This window comes from Urocitellus parryii, chromosome 15 (genome assembly GCF_045843805.1).
Source record: "Urocitellus parryii isolate mUroPar1 chromosome 15, mUroPar1.hap1, whole genome shotgun sequence".
NCBI lineage: Eukaryota > Metazoa > Chordata > Mammalia > Rodentia > Sciuridae > Urocitellus > Urocitellus parryii.
Genome location: NC_135545.1, coordinates 39,333,318 through 39,348,256, shown reverse-complemented (window position 1 = coordinate 39,348,256; position 14,939 = coordinate 39,333,318).

Sequence of the window (14,939 nt, the reverse complement as noted above, 5' to 3'; positions counted from 1 at the left end):
TGTGTGTGTGTGTGTGTGTGTGTGTGTATGTGTGTGTGTTTTCCCCTAAAAATCCTTATGAATGAAAATTATTGAAGAATGAAAAAAGAGAAGGATAAAAGTTTGGGGAAGATGAGCAAGAAATGTTAGGCTATGATAGGCACTGGTATGTTATGAAATGTATGATAGAAAAACTTTGAAGAATTTTTTTTGTTACTGGGGAATGAATTCAGGGGCACTTACCCACTGAACCACATCCCTAGCCCCTTTTATTTTTATACTTTGAGATAGTCTTCATGACGTATATCCAAAATATCAATTTTGCTAAATTGCTGAGGCTGGCTTTGAACTTGTGATCCTCCTGCCTCAGCCTCTGGAGCCTCTGAGATTGCAGACAGGTGTGCACCACCATGCCCAGCTACCTTTCAGGATTTTAGAAAGGGTAATGACACTATCTTACTTATATTACTAAAAGGTAGATCTGCCTGCTTTGAGGAGAAACACATGGGGTTCAGTTAGAGAAAGGAGTTAAAAGCAGACATGTTGGAGGGAACTACACTATTTTTAAGTGTAGGGAAATGTTGAAGCAGAAATGATTCAAAGTTTATGTCCAAGTTTTAGTTTAAGCAATTTCAAAATGCTGGCACTAAAGAATGAAATGGGGGACACCAGTGAATATACAAGTTTAGGGTAGGAGTAAGGGGGTTAACTTGCTCTGGGCTACACCAAAATTCAAGTGGTTATAATAAATCTAAGTAGAGATTTCAAATACACACTTGAATTAATAAATCTGGAGTTTAGCCAAGATATTGCAGATGGAGGTATAAATTTGGAGTCATCATCATTGAGTTGGTATGTGAAGGCATGGGACTGATAGAACTGAGATGTTAATGATTATGAATTCGATTCATTGTGTTGATGGAACATAAAATATGGCTTATCTTAAAGGCCAACACCTACATCACTTCTCACAGTACCTGTGCACAAAATCCTCTCATTTGGAAGATACTAGCTTTTCACTAGATTGGTGTCACTAGCTGGTGAATTAATCTTTTCCACTACTCTAACAAGGCATGTTAGCCAAATTGGCATTTCCCCAAAGCCTTACCAATAACTGAATATCTGAAGTTGCCTATAGGTGTTTAAGATGTCTAATTCTTTGGTATTCCAAGAAATTTGATCCACTGTCAAAGATTGTTCAACATTTATTTAAATTCTATTTAACAAAACATTCTCTAAATTCTCAAAATATCAATTTTTAAATAAGCTTTAAAATATACCGATCTTAAATTGCTGTTTCAGGTTATCAAAATTAATAATTATTCATTCAAAATACACACACACACACACACACAAAATGGCTTAAATTTGTCTTTGACTTAGGATCTGGAGAAGATTCCCCCTTTAAAGGCACCCTTTTCTATTAGAATCTGGTGTGCACTGGGGGAGGCGGGTACAGATTAGTATCCTTGGACCAATTCCCAGAGATTCTTATTAAGTATTCAACATCTTATTAAGTATTCAACATATGAGTGGTGCTTCCAGAATCATCTTTTAAGAAATCCTATCTTATTCTTATAGGAAGGTCACCACACCAAATTTTTCTTATGACATATATCCAAATAATAAGGTTTTCAGATATTTTCACCTATGGACAGAATCTTAGACCTTGCTAAGTACAGAAGACTCTATTTATATTTCCCTTTAAGACAGAAGGGTTTAATCCCTAGCTCCTGAAAGTACTTTCAGAGATACCCTTCAGTGTTGTAGCATGTTTGGGAATTGTCTCAGATGAAGACAGTGGTCTTGTCACAGTCTTGTTCTCTGCCCAAGAGCAGCATACATCAAACAACCATTCCCTATAGGAACATAAAAATAACCTCACCTTTAGGACAATCTTGAAGAAAGTATTCACCAAAAGAACAAAAACAAGTCTGTACACATTTCCCTCTCTAGGTATCTACTTTGGAGAACACAAATTAAGCAGGAACCATCTGATTAAAAAGCCATGATCCATATTTGTTGAAAGTAGTTTATTGTCTCAAATATGCACAAATAAGAGCAGATCAGAGTGTGAGTTTTAACTATGTCCTACAAAATACTGAGTGTCTAAATGTAGGAGTTAAATTCCGTGGCTTGTGCTCTAAGGCAAGCTGAGTTCTACGAATGAGCGAGAAAATTCCAAGAACTCAAGAACTTGGCAAGACCCAGAAATGGATGAGAGCATGAACTCAAGTCAGGGATGTTGAGGGGACTTGGTACTTTCTCATAGAAAGCTGGAGATAGAAGCTTAGTTTGTATTGGTCTCCTTTTCTGACACTTTCTGGGTAGCTGGACTGGTTAGATTTAAGGGTACAGGATCAGGCAGACAAAGGTGTCAACTGTAAAATTCCCCAGTGTCCATGATCTATAATAGTGTCAGGATAGAGGCAGGTAGTGATTACTTGCTCTGAGAACAGATCAATATCAAGGATATGGTTGCAATATTTGAAACAGTATATGTGTGCCTCTTCTCCTTTATTCTGACTCTTGAAAATTCCATTATTTGAAACTTACTTTAGGAGAGGAAAAGGATATGAAAGTTTAACGTTATTAGAAATCAATTGTAACTCAAAGTGAATATAGTTTTAGGCACAGCAGGGTATACCACAATAAAAGCCATTTCCTGATGATAGTAAAGATACTTCCAAATCCTAAAACATGTTCAAATGTTCATGTTTAGAATGAACCACACTAGGCTATGTCTTCCACACTTTCTTCAATAATAATGGAAAATAGACACAGCTTTTCACTTTGACTTCTCATTTTTCTATTTTATACATATATGTGTGTATGTATATATTATATATATATGTAGTGTGTATATATTATATATATATATATGTAGTGTGTATGCATGCACATGTATTTATATATGTCTGTATTCTCAAAGGGAGTCAAAATCTACAATAAATGGAAGAAGGTAGCCATTGCAAAGGAGCAGCAGAAATTATTCTGTGCACATTGATTCTTTTGCCTGAGATAAATCAATAAAAATATCTTGAGGGATAACTTTTGATATATGTACATACAAAATTATACCAATGTGTTCATCCACTTTTTAGAGACGATGCAATAAGTAATCATTTCACACACTTGTTTTCAATATGACCAATATGCTAGGTGTACTACTTGATGTTCTAAATGCATCAAGAATATGCGTGATAAAATTTCTGTCCTCGTGGTGATATCAAACTATTTAATGGAGAAATGCAATAATTTATAAAACATAGGATAGATATGAATTATGTCCTCTATTTTTAAGTCTCAATGACATTAAAAAAGATATTTTCAGTTTTGTCATTTCAATGTCTAAAATAAATGTACTTGGATTTCCTGCAAATTTGGAAACAGATTTGTGTTTAGTGGAACAGCGGGTGGGAAGCAGAGGGTAGAAAGCTGGGTTGTGCAGAGGTAGAGGGGCTGCCATGCAGCTATGATGAAAGTCTAGATTGAATGTAGCTTATGGGCCAGGCATTGGAACACTATAGTGACCTGGCTTTGGATATGGCAAGGATACAAGCAAAGACATAACATGGGGTAGGGTAGTTGCATTTGGCTTCAGAAAATTCTAGGGAGAGACTCTACTTCCAGCTATCTCCGCAGGTAAGGAATATTCCTATGACTGGAGGAATGAATACCTCCATTCTGAAGGGAATACCTGGGCAACAGGACACAGCCTGTACAGTAAAGTCCAATACCACTTCTCTCCCTGTTGCCTAAAGCCTTATTTAATTGTGATAAAGCCTTCCCTAAAGCCTGACTTTGAAAGAAGAATTTTTACTCAGTTAATTTCTGATGTAAAAACTTTTTAGCATTTATTAATTGAATTATTTTCCCAAAATCCATAGGTTGAAGCCCAGCTCCCAATGTAGTTGTATTTGAAGATTGAATGTTGTCATAAAGTGGGAAAACTATCACCACAAGGGAGTTCCAATTTGGGATTTCTGACATAGAATCTGCAAAGTCTGGGTATATAAAACTCTCTTCACCTATTTTAAAATGCAACATATGTGGTTTATAGAGTTATTATATCTAAATCAATATTTATAATTCCATTGAGCCAAAACACATACCTTTCCATTAATAAGTAACATCAGCATATAATGTGTGTAATTTATAGACACATATTCATATATAGATATATAAGTACATATACACATAGATAATTACAGTGTAATTTACCCTGGATTAAATCTGATGCTAATTTTCATTTTTAATTCATTTTATAAACTGACTGTATCTACTAGAATGAAGTATAAGTTACCACATGCTGGTGTCTATGATCAAGCTATAAAAAGAACAAGCATAATTTTTCCCATAGTAGAAATGCCAGGATCCTCCTATTTGGTTTCTCTTTATCTGGTCTTAATTGCCCTCAGATGACCCTCTGCCCTGAAGCCAAGATCATCCTTCCAAAATGCTGTACACACTGATTCCTTGCATAAGCCTATTTCCATCTCCTTCAGCAGGATGCCCAAAAGGGGTGTGCAAAGCCTTCTTCAAGAAATCTTATGCCTATATCCCAAGACTCATCTTGCATTTCCTCACTGTTCCATATTCCATCCCAGCTAAACAAAAAAACATGGTTCTTACATGGACACATGTTGTTTCCTGTGTCTGTAACTAAGTAGAGCTGCTTCCTCTTGCCTCCCTTAAGTGAACTCTTACTTGGACCAATGCTCCCAGGAATGGTCTTGCATCTGTTGTACAAAAGTTTCTGTTTGTAGTGCCTGGTATAATTTGGATGTGGTTTGAATAAGCCCCTAACGCTCCTTATATTAAAATTGATTCTCCATTATGAGGTATCAGGTGGCTGGGAACTTTTAATCTGTCTATGGTGCTTAGTGGTGGGGCCTTTGAGAAGTGATGAGGATTAAAGTCATTAGGGAAGAGCTTCCATGATTGAATCCTAGCTCTTTGCAAAAAGAGGGAGAGACATCAGAAGACCCATGCACAAATGTGCTCCCTGGTTCTTTTTGTGAGATACTAGCACTGACTAAGGACTCTGCCAGCAAAAGGACCATCACCAGAGGCAGTGCCTCAGCCTTGGATCTGAACTGTGAACCAGAATAAACGTTTTTTTCTTTATAAAATACTCTACCTCGTATTTTTTTTTCTGGTAACAAAAATGGAGTAATATAATGCTCTTGTTATTACATGCCATTGCCTCACCTATCCTTCCATCCCCTGCAGCTCTGAGGGGTTACCTCTTCCCCCCTGAGTCTTTGAGAACCATAGAAATCCACAGGGAGCCCTTTCTCTCTCTTTATCTGAAGAACTTCATGGTATTTTGCACACAGTAGGTTCACAGTGCAAGTTCTTTGCTTTGAACAGAAGGAGGAATGCTAATTGCATATGTATTTTATCAGAATGAAACTGATGTTTTGTCAAAACTGCCCATCATTTTCATATATAACTACCAAATTCAAAATTAAAAAAATATTTTTTATTGATTAAAATTAAGTGTATTCCCTTTTTCTTCAGATGGTCACATTTAACACTACATGATGTTACAATGTTAGCAAAAATTTAAGCAGTTACATAGTCACTAGGGGTCACTCTTACAATTTTGAATCGTGAGAACCTGAGTAGGTTATTTTCCTTAAAATGATTTAATTTTAACACTCTGCTCCCTGAAACTTACAAAGATTCCCAAAATGATACAAAATGGGTGTGTCTCTCAAATTAATTAACTAAAAGCTATGTGGACCTTCTTGATTATTAACTATCATCTGGATGGTTATCTTGTACATGCTTAAGAAAAGCAATAAGAACTGAAAAATATGATCCTCTAAACACATATTAATAAAAAGCAAAATAATATTTCATCAATTATGTTCTTGCTAGAAATTAGATTTTGCAATATTTTGGGGCCAAGTACTGTAGGTTCTTAAAGATGATGGAGAGCCTTGCTCCCGTAAGGTATTGATGATCTTCCCATGGATGTGCGGGTGAAATTACCTGCATAAACGTAGGCACGATGATGCTTGGCTCTTCAAACCAACAAGTGTCATCTCAGCAGGAATTTTAATCACAAACAGGCTGAAAGGAAACCCACAGACATTTGCAAATGACAAGGGAGCAGGAAAAAAGAGAAACAAATTTCTTTTTAACTGTTCTGTGATCATCTCTATTCTCACACCCTCTCTCAAACCTTCTAAGTAATTAGTGCTCAGCAATCAATCATGGCTCTTCAGGCAGGCACCGGCTGAGATGTCTGGTACTTGATTTCTCATCTTCCAGGAGTAAGAATTTTAAAAGTCCAGGACAGACAAATGGGCAGGAGGCTGGATAGAACAGACAGAAAGTTCTGGACAGGGAAAGTTATCCTGGTACCTGGCATCTATAGCCAAATGACAGGAGTATGCTCTCAGTTGCAATGAGGCTATGTAAGAATCATGGAAGAATTGCCTTTACAAATGGTTTGAGGGGCTGGAGGTGTGGCTCAGTGATACAGCACTTACCTAGCATGTGCAAGGCCCTAGATTCAATCCCCAGCACTGCCAAAAGAATAAAATAAATAATAACTTTGAGGATGTAAATGATTGATAAAATGACCATAAGCTTTAAAGTTATATTACAAGATTGGAACCCCATCTCAGCTACTCAAAAACAATGTAGCCATGAAGAAGTCATAAGCTTCAATTTTTTTTCACTTTTGTAGTGGTAACATGATAAGAATAAAATATACACTCAAAAACAAACATCTTAATCACAAACAGGCTGAACGGAAACCTACAGACATTTACAAATGACAGGGGAGCAGAAAAAAAGAGAAAAAAATCTCCTTTTAACTGTTCTGTGATCATCTCCATTTTCTTACCCTGTCCCAAAATTTCCAAGTAATTAGTGCTCAGCAATCAATCAAACACATGCATTTTACATGCTTATGTATGTACATACATGTATGCACATACATGTATGCACACATGTGTGTGTGCATCCAGTTCTAAACAACTGGCCAAAAATTTATGTTCAGAAAGATTTTCTTTCCTGATCTGCTATCTGAGGAGATCATACTTCCTTAATCATAAAAGCAGGAAATATTGACCTAATATACAATTGGGGGACAAGATAGGATATTTGGAATTAGATCTGTCCCAGAAAACCCAAGGTGTTTAGTTACCATAATAATATGGCAAAACCTGATTTTCACTCCTTCCATCTCTTTGAAAGGCATCATAAACCATTTATTGATTTTTCTAAAAGGAGAAATAAGAAGAAAAATGTTCCAACTGAATATCAAGTCGAGCTATCCAATTTCACATACAAACTTGGGCAATGGTCCTGACAGACCCTCTCAGTGGGTTCAGCTGCATTGCATGTTAAAAAAAAAAAATCTACAAGTTGGAGGCCTCTTAACTGAAGAACAAGGCAAAAGCTAAAGCCAGTATCAAGTACAGCCACAGAAGAGATGATCACCACAGGCCCCACTGCTGTGCTCTTTTGGCTCTGACTGCCTCATGCTGGGGTTAACTTTATATCCAGCCATGTGTTTCCCACAGCCTCAGCCTACAGAATCTAGGAAGAGAACTGTAATGAAAGCTGCAAAGCACAGACAAGGATATTTAAAGAATTTAGTGGCCAGCACTGAGAATAAAACTCCCTGAGCAACTTCAGAGAGATATTCAGGGAAGTGTGCTGATTCTACCTCTAAAGCACTTGTTAAAGAAGCATGAAAAAAAACACGATGGCTGTTAAATTTTAAGAGCCAAAAAGATAAACATGCTATCTGGAAAGTCCATCTCTTAACATGTCTTTTTATGGTCTCAAGGATTCTGCACAAACTACGCTGCCATTTTGAAAATGGATATCACAGAGCTTCTGAGGACAGGGAGGCAGAGATTTGTGGTGGAGAACAGAACTTTGCAGACAGAGATCTGATGTTGATTGCATGACTTAAACTCTGGGACAGCATTCCTATTTTCTAAAATGGGATAATAGCATCTCCTTCTCTCAAGTTTGGCAAATATGAAAAATAAACCAAAATGATAGTGAGTTTGAAGTTTAGCCTAACTCAATGCTTGTCACCTATCAAGCACTAAATGAACAAAAGTTTCTATCATTTATAGTACTATCATCATCAATATTTTAAAACAAGAAACAATATTTCCTAATGTGATTCATTTGTTTCATAATGAGTTGCAGAGGCTGATCTTTCTGTTTTCTATGCAGTGTTTAAAGCAACCGTTATCAGCAGGACAGAGTGATTCCAAGTCTGGCCTCATTTTCCATTGTACTATTTGAAATATTTGTAAGAAGAGATGTAAACTGAGATGCCTTCATCCACATTGATAATATGAACGTGGGTCTATCTTGTATTTCAATATAACTTTTGCCTCTAGAGATAGAGGAATGGAAAGGTAATTTCCAAGAGTCTTCAGACCCTGGGAGTTCTAACTTCCCAACCATTTTGATTTCCTCAAAGGATGCATCCTTACACTGTGCTTCAGATTCTTTGCTGAAGAGGCAACAAAGAAAAAAAAATGGATTTTCTTCCCATAAAATAAAAGTAAGCACAGATAGAGCAATTTCTTTATTCCTAATTTTTACTCTTGAAATGGTGCAAAGCTGACCTAATGAATACACTGAGTTGACTGTCAGTCATTCCAAGCACATATGAAATGGTCTGCAATTCCACCAAATATCTATCTCAATCTGTCAGTCCTTGGTTTTTTTTTTTTTTTTTGTATAATGTTACACCTTCACATGAGTCTATTCCCTATGAACCTTGATTCAAATAAAAATTCCTTAAGAAGAAAAAAAAATGTCATATTTTTGTTGAAAACAACTGAAGATAGATTCTAATTATAGTACACTATAGTAAAACAGTATAGGGCAAGAAGGTTTTTTTGTTTGTTTTTTTTTGTTTGTTTGTTTTGTTATTGTTGTTGTTGTTTGTACTAGAGATTGAACCAAGGCCCAGGGACACTTAACCACTGAGCCACATCCCTAGTTCCTTTTATTTTATTTTATTTTTTTTTTTTAATTTTGAAACAGGGTCTCATTAGGTTGCTGAAGTTTGCTTACAGACGTGCGCCAGTGCACCTGGCAGGATGATTTAAAAGGAAAGTTTAAACGCGAAGGATTGATTTTCCCAAATCATTAATCCATTCAAGTAGTCACCTATGCTTTTCACTCATCTATTCTTTGAAAGGAAGCTCTATTTATCATGATGCATGTAAGACAGAGAAGTTAGAACTACAATGTATGAGGCAATGCAGTCCCTGAATTCAAGGAATTCTTAACTCAGAGAAGGAGCTGTGCTTACTATCAAGCAGTTGCTTGCTTGCATGACCAGCTTGGTGATCAGTGGTTTAAGAGATGCCTGCAGCAAGAACAGCAGAGCGACACAAAAAGGCAAAGTGATAATCCCCTCATTATCATTGGGGAGCCTTATAAAAGGAAAATAGGTAGAGTTTCAGTCAAGGATCGAAATATGCATAGCAGTTCATCTGAAGGATAATTTTTCACTGGGCTGAGCCTGAATAGAGCTTTATTAAATGTTATATTAGAAAAATAATAAAATTTAACTGAATTATTTTCACATTGCAGTTTTTGTCTTTTTATTATTCTGATACATCTGGAAAGAAATCAGAAATATATGATCCTAGAAATAGAAGACAGAATATTGTTAAAGCTAAAATATAATCAGTAATATTCTTTAGGAGTTTACCATGTGCTGAGCATTACATGAAATGTTCTATACATTTTCTCATTCCTCTGGACCAAGAGGGTATAAAAAGGGCAATAGCATTTCCATGTTACATAGGTGAAAAGCAAGGCTCTGGTGGGATAACCAAATTTACCAAAGTCAAACTCAAAATTAGGGCCTTCTGATTCTGAAATCTATGCTTTTAAGAGTTGTGAAAGTCTGCCACTTTTCTCATTACTACCCAGTCTAGGGACCATTGATCAGCAGTATTAGCATTGCCTGGGAAGATATTAGAAATGAAGAAGTTCATGTCTCATTCAAGATCCCCACAACGCAAATCTACATTTAACCAATATCTTGAAATGATTCACATACATAATGATACTTGTGAACCATTGGTTAGTGCAGTTCATGCAGATTATTTTCTAACTTCTGGTTAGAGAGTCAGGGAACTAACTATTTCATCAGCCAACTTGCTGCTGATGCCTGTCACTCTGTGATGCAGAGACAATACTCCCTTTAAAGAATAACCTATATCCTTCTTCCTTTATGGGACAATGGAGCATGTGCTCTCTTGTTTTTTCATGTTTCAATTCTACTCATATGTGTCCCAAATATCCATACTTGGAAGCTACTTTATTCATCACTTACGTCTAGTTATTCCTTTCCCTTTTAACTTTTAGTTTAATGACATCATTTCTACTCCTCATATTTCTAGTCTTTCATTTCTGGGCCAATTATAACTCAACATTATTTCTCTCAAAATCAAACTGATGAAATGAAGTCTTGCCGGCATGTTCTCTCTGGAGAACACAGTAAACAGTCACTTTCAGTTCTTTAAATATGAGGGGGCTGTTATTAAATGACACCAATCTTGTACAACATCTGATTAAGTCATTTATCAGATAAGATGCCTGATGTCATTTCCAAATGTCAAACCAGGTTCCCTCGACTCATGGTCAGATTTGGGGAAATGGGCCCCATACCTACCCTTCAGGACTTTCCAGAATGTAGGAAATCCCATACTGGAATCTTCTTTACCTCTTCAAAAGAGCAATAATTTTCACCTCTGAGACCTTCATACATTCTGAGCATTCGCTGAATAATCAGGAACTTTCACTGTGAATCATTTATGCAGCACTCGCAGGATTGACAACAGCAATAGAAACTTACCCTTCATTTATCCTTTTAAACAAAATGTTCATTGGACATCTAGGCCCTGAGGAAGCAAAGATGAACAAGTGAGAGTCCTTGCTTTGTAGGAGGTCGAGGTCACCAACTAGAGAAAGAGGTAAGTAAAAAGTTAATCGCAGTAGAAAGCCCCAGCACACTTCTATGGGAAACCGAGAGGAATCACGATTAGTTGCCTCGGGGAGGAGAAGAGGACTTTTTAGAGAGATGGCATTTGAGGTGTCTTTAAGGACGATTTTGGTAGTCAGAGAAAACAGGTTGTGAACAGAAAGAAAAGAATGCGGTGATATTATATTAAGAGAGCGGTGGAGAGTTTACCTTGTTGTAATCAGAAGAAAGGTGGGGAAGATACAACAATCTGCCATGATATTATATTTCAAGAAGGCCTTGCACTCTGGAACATGAAGTGAGAATTTAATCCTTTGGACACTGAGAAGTCTGGTGAGCTTCCTTTATCCTAGGTAATCATGGAATTCCATTCAAAATCAGTAGCACAATTCTATTGGTAAGTTGGATAAGGGGAAAAGCACATTGAAAGAAGATAAAAGACTTCATTGGAAAGTAGTTAAAGACTTCATTGGAGTCTGGAAGCTTTGTCGAGCTTAGAATTTGTTGAAGTCTTGCCTGATCAATGCTTGTAAAATCCATCACCCAGATATAAATGGCTAAAGAACATTAAAAATAATAAAAGTCCTGCCAGCACAGCTGTTTGACTCCTAAACAAAACAAATGCTTAAAGCTCTTCAAAATTGTAAAGGAATTAATTTCAGCTCCACAGTGGTAAAGGGAAAAAAATCCTCAGGTACATTTTCTGTTGAAAGTTTTGCAGGATGAACAAACCAGAAAGCCCAAGCACATACTGTTAATGAAATGTATAAATATTCTACCCATTCAGAAGAAATCTGTACAGTAAAAAGAAGGAAGAATATAGCTTTGAGAATAAAACTAAATGGAAGAAAAGTCAGATTGTATTCAGAAGGAAATAAAAACATATAAACCCTTGTGTGTTCTAACTTAGAAATCACTTAACCTGTAGGGAGTGAAAGTTTATAAACACAACAACCTCACTGGGGTTTTTGAGGATTCTAAATGCAATCCAAATAACTACTTGGAGAGTGTTCTCCCACTCCCCATCTCATTTAACCCACACACCTTTACAGTTACTACCATTGTCCCCATTTAACGGGATGAGAAAAATTTATCCTCGAAGAAACTGAATAATTTAATTCCCAAGACTCTTTGTGGTGCAGCAAAAGTTGAAATGAATGCTTCTCTTAGCAAGCACCACATAAATTGCCATATTTTTTAGGTTAAAATATTTAAATGCTGGTAACTTTGTATTGATCCAATCTAATAGATTCCAAGTAGAGTGCCCTAAGATTATTAGTCATGTAATTTTATACTGGTTCCATGGTTGCAAAAGCAAATTAATTCAAAATGTCAAGTGAAATGTCAAATAAAATGGTTCTGAATCTGCATTCAGCTGGGACCATGTTTGTCATTGGAGGGCATATTAAACTATAAGGAAGAACAATTTGAAAACCATCCCTTTTCTCATTTTTCTAAGAATCACCACGCATAGTTTCTTTACCCAGAAATTGTCTTCTCCAGAATATGCTATACAATTATGAAATGAAGAAATAACCTTATGTAATATATTATACATATCACCGTGTCTATGTAAACCCACACCAAACCACTATATTTTTTATGGCTTGTTCCAGTTTGAGATATCCATTCATTAAAATGTAACATTTTAGGAGTTCTATTTTACCCCTGGTTTTCTAGAAATTAAAAAGAGTACTCAGTAACATAATGATAAAAATCAGCCTAAGCTTTCTGACATAGTATTTGGGGGGAAAAAGTGGTCTGAGGTCTCTTGCCAGGTGGTTCTAATCAAGAACTCTTTGAAAGATATTGCCTCAGTTACAAGGTGAAGGCCACAGATTTTGAAGGACCTTTACTTCGTTATTTCCTTCTAATTGAAAGAATGTGTCCTCAATGAGTACAAAGATTTCTCATTATCTGGATTTTCCTCTTAGCCCTTGAGGAAGGTCTTTCCGCTGGTGACCTTTAGCTGGTTTGTTTCATCAGCACACTTTCAAGCCAATGCATATGGTGACCAAAGCTATCCATAAGGGCATAGAGTCCTTGCAAAGATTTCAATCCTTCTAGCCCAGTCTCCATTGGACTTGTGAACTCACAGCCTCAACCTGTGGCCAAACAGAAGCAACAATAAAACCATCACTTGTTAAAACAACTCTTACCATCCAGACGTATTATTTTCATGGTGAGCTGAAAGGTTTCATCAATAACTAATAGCTCTTCTAATGCCTGATAATCATCTCTTTCTGACATCCCACATTGGTGTTAGTCTCTAGGTGAAATATTTGTCTGTTTTTTTTAACTGTTCCTTAGATGATGAAATATGGAATTCCCTCAACTACCTGATATTTCCTGCTATGGATTAGACATTGTTTGTCACCTGAAGGTTCATGTGCTAGAAGACTGGTCCCCAATGTAGTGATGTTGGGAGGTGGTGGAAGCTTTAAAAGGTGGGGCCTATTGGAGGCGATTTCACTGGGAGCATCGCCCTTGGAAGACATTGATGAAATTTTCAATAGACTCTAATTAGTTCCCATGAGAATGGGTTGATGTAAAAGTGTGGACCTGGCCCCTGAAAATCTCTGACTTCCTATCTCACCACATGATTATTCTCACACATGCTCCTGCATTGGGGTACCAGATGTTTTGAGGCCCTCACAGCTTCACAAGAGGCTGAAAAGAAAAGGCAACTCCATCTTGGAGTTTCCATCTCCAAAACTGTGTACGAAATAAACCTAACTTTTTAAAGCACCCAGCCTGAGGTAATTTGTTATAGCCATAGAAAATCAACTAAGAATCAGCCTCATGCCATTTTTTAAATGTAATGCCGGGAAGTGCCTTGCTCCTTGTCTAAAATGAAAACCAAGCCCCACCCACTCTCCCTATTAAAAGCTGAAGTCATTTTTTAAGGGACATTTAGGTTATAAATAAACTGTTGATATTTACAAAAAAAAAAAAAAAAGAAAAGAAAGCCCACAGAGTGACCCTTCTCTATGCTCTGCCAGCTTGCTCCATACATGTATGCCATTACTCCTATGCAGAGAAGCCTTATTTCCATCCTCACAGGTCCTTTAAACTGGTCAAGCTCCCCTCCTTTACTATGGAGAAGCTCAACAATACTCAGATCCAGTCCTCAAACAAATCTTTCTTTCTCAACCTACTGTTTATAAAGTGGTATTCCAGGGTGTTCCACCAGAGCTGTGCTTCTCTCCACTCATGGAATTTATGATACAATCATGCATTTTGGAAGTTTCCTTTTCTGTCTTGCTTCCAAACATGCACAAAGGGACCATGACTTCTTTGATAGTAGACACTCATGGTTGTCTCTTCCTGTATCATTCCTGACAGAGGAAATGCCTAAGTGAACTACTTCAACTGACAACATAGAAATATAGAGTAGACTGAATATTTTGTAGCCACATGGATCTTAGATTTTTCTCCTGTTGATCAACAATCCCAGTCTCCAACTCCCCTATCATGGGTAGCTCTATTACATGGAAATGTTCAGATTCTGCTCAGAGAGAGGGTGTGACTTCTCCTAAGTTTTTGGATATTTAAGAGAGCCCTGTTCTTCTAGCCTTCACATATTCTTGGTCCTGAATGGAAGGAGAAAACTATGCTTAAAATTGGAAGAAATATCTATATAGAGGATGAGCAAATTACATTCTGTTTTCTTGTCTTTTTTTTTTATTTCTACCTGTCAATGTCAGGGTGATCTTAACTCTCAGGATTTTAAACAGCTCTGAATGCACTTCTTGAATACCCAGCCAGCAAGATAAAAAGAGAGACTTCCTCTTGAAATAGGATTGGGGTGGCTTCCAGTGAGAGATGACAATTTGATTATGGAACAACCAAGGGAGCGAAAATGTGTTCAGACCAACTTTAAGAAATGGAGGAAGTTAAAATCCTTTTCCTTTGTGCCCTATTCCAAAGCAGGACAAGATAATCATCACAGGAAGGTGAAAAG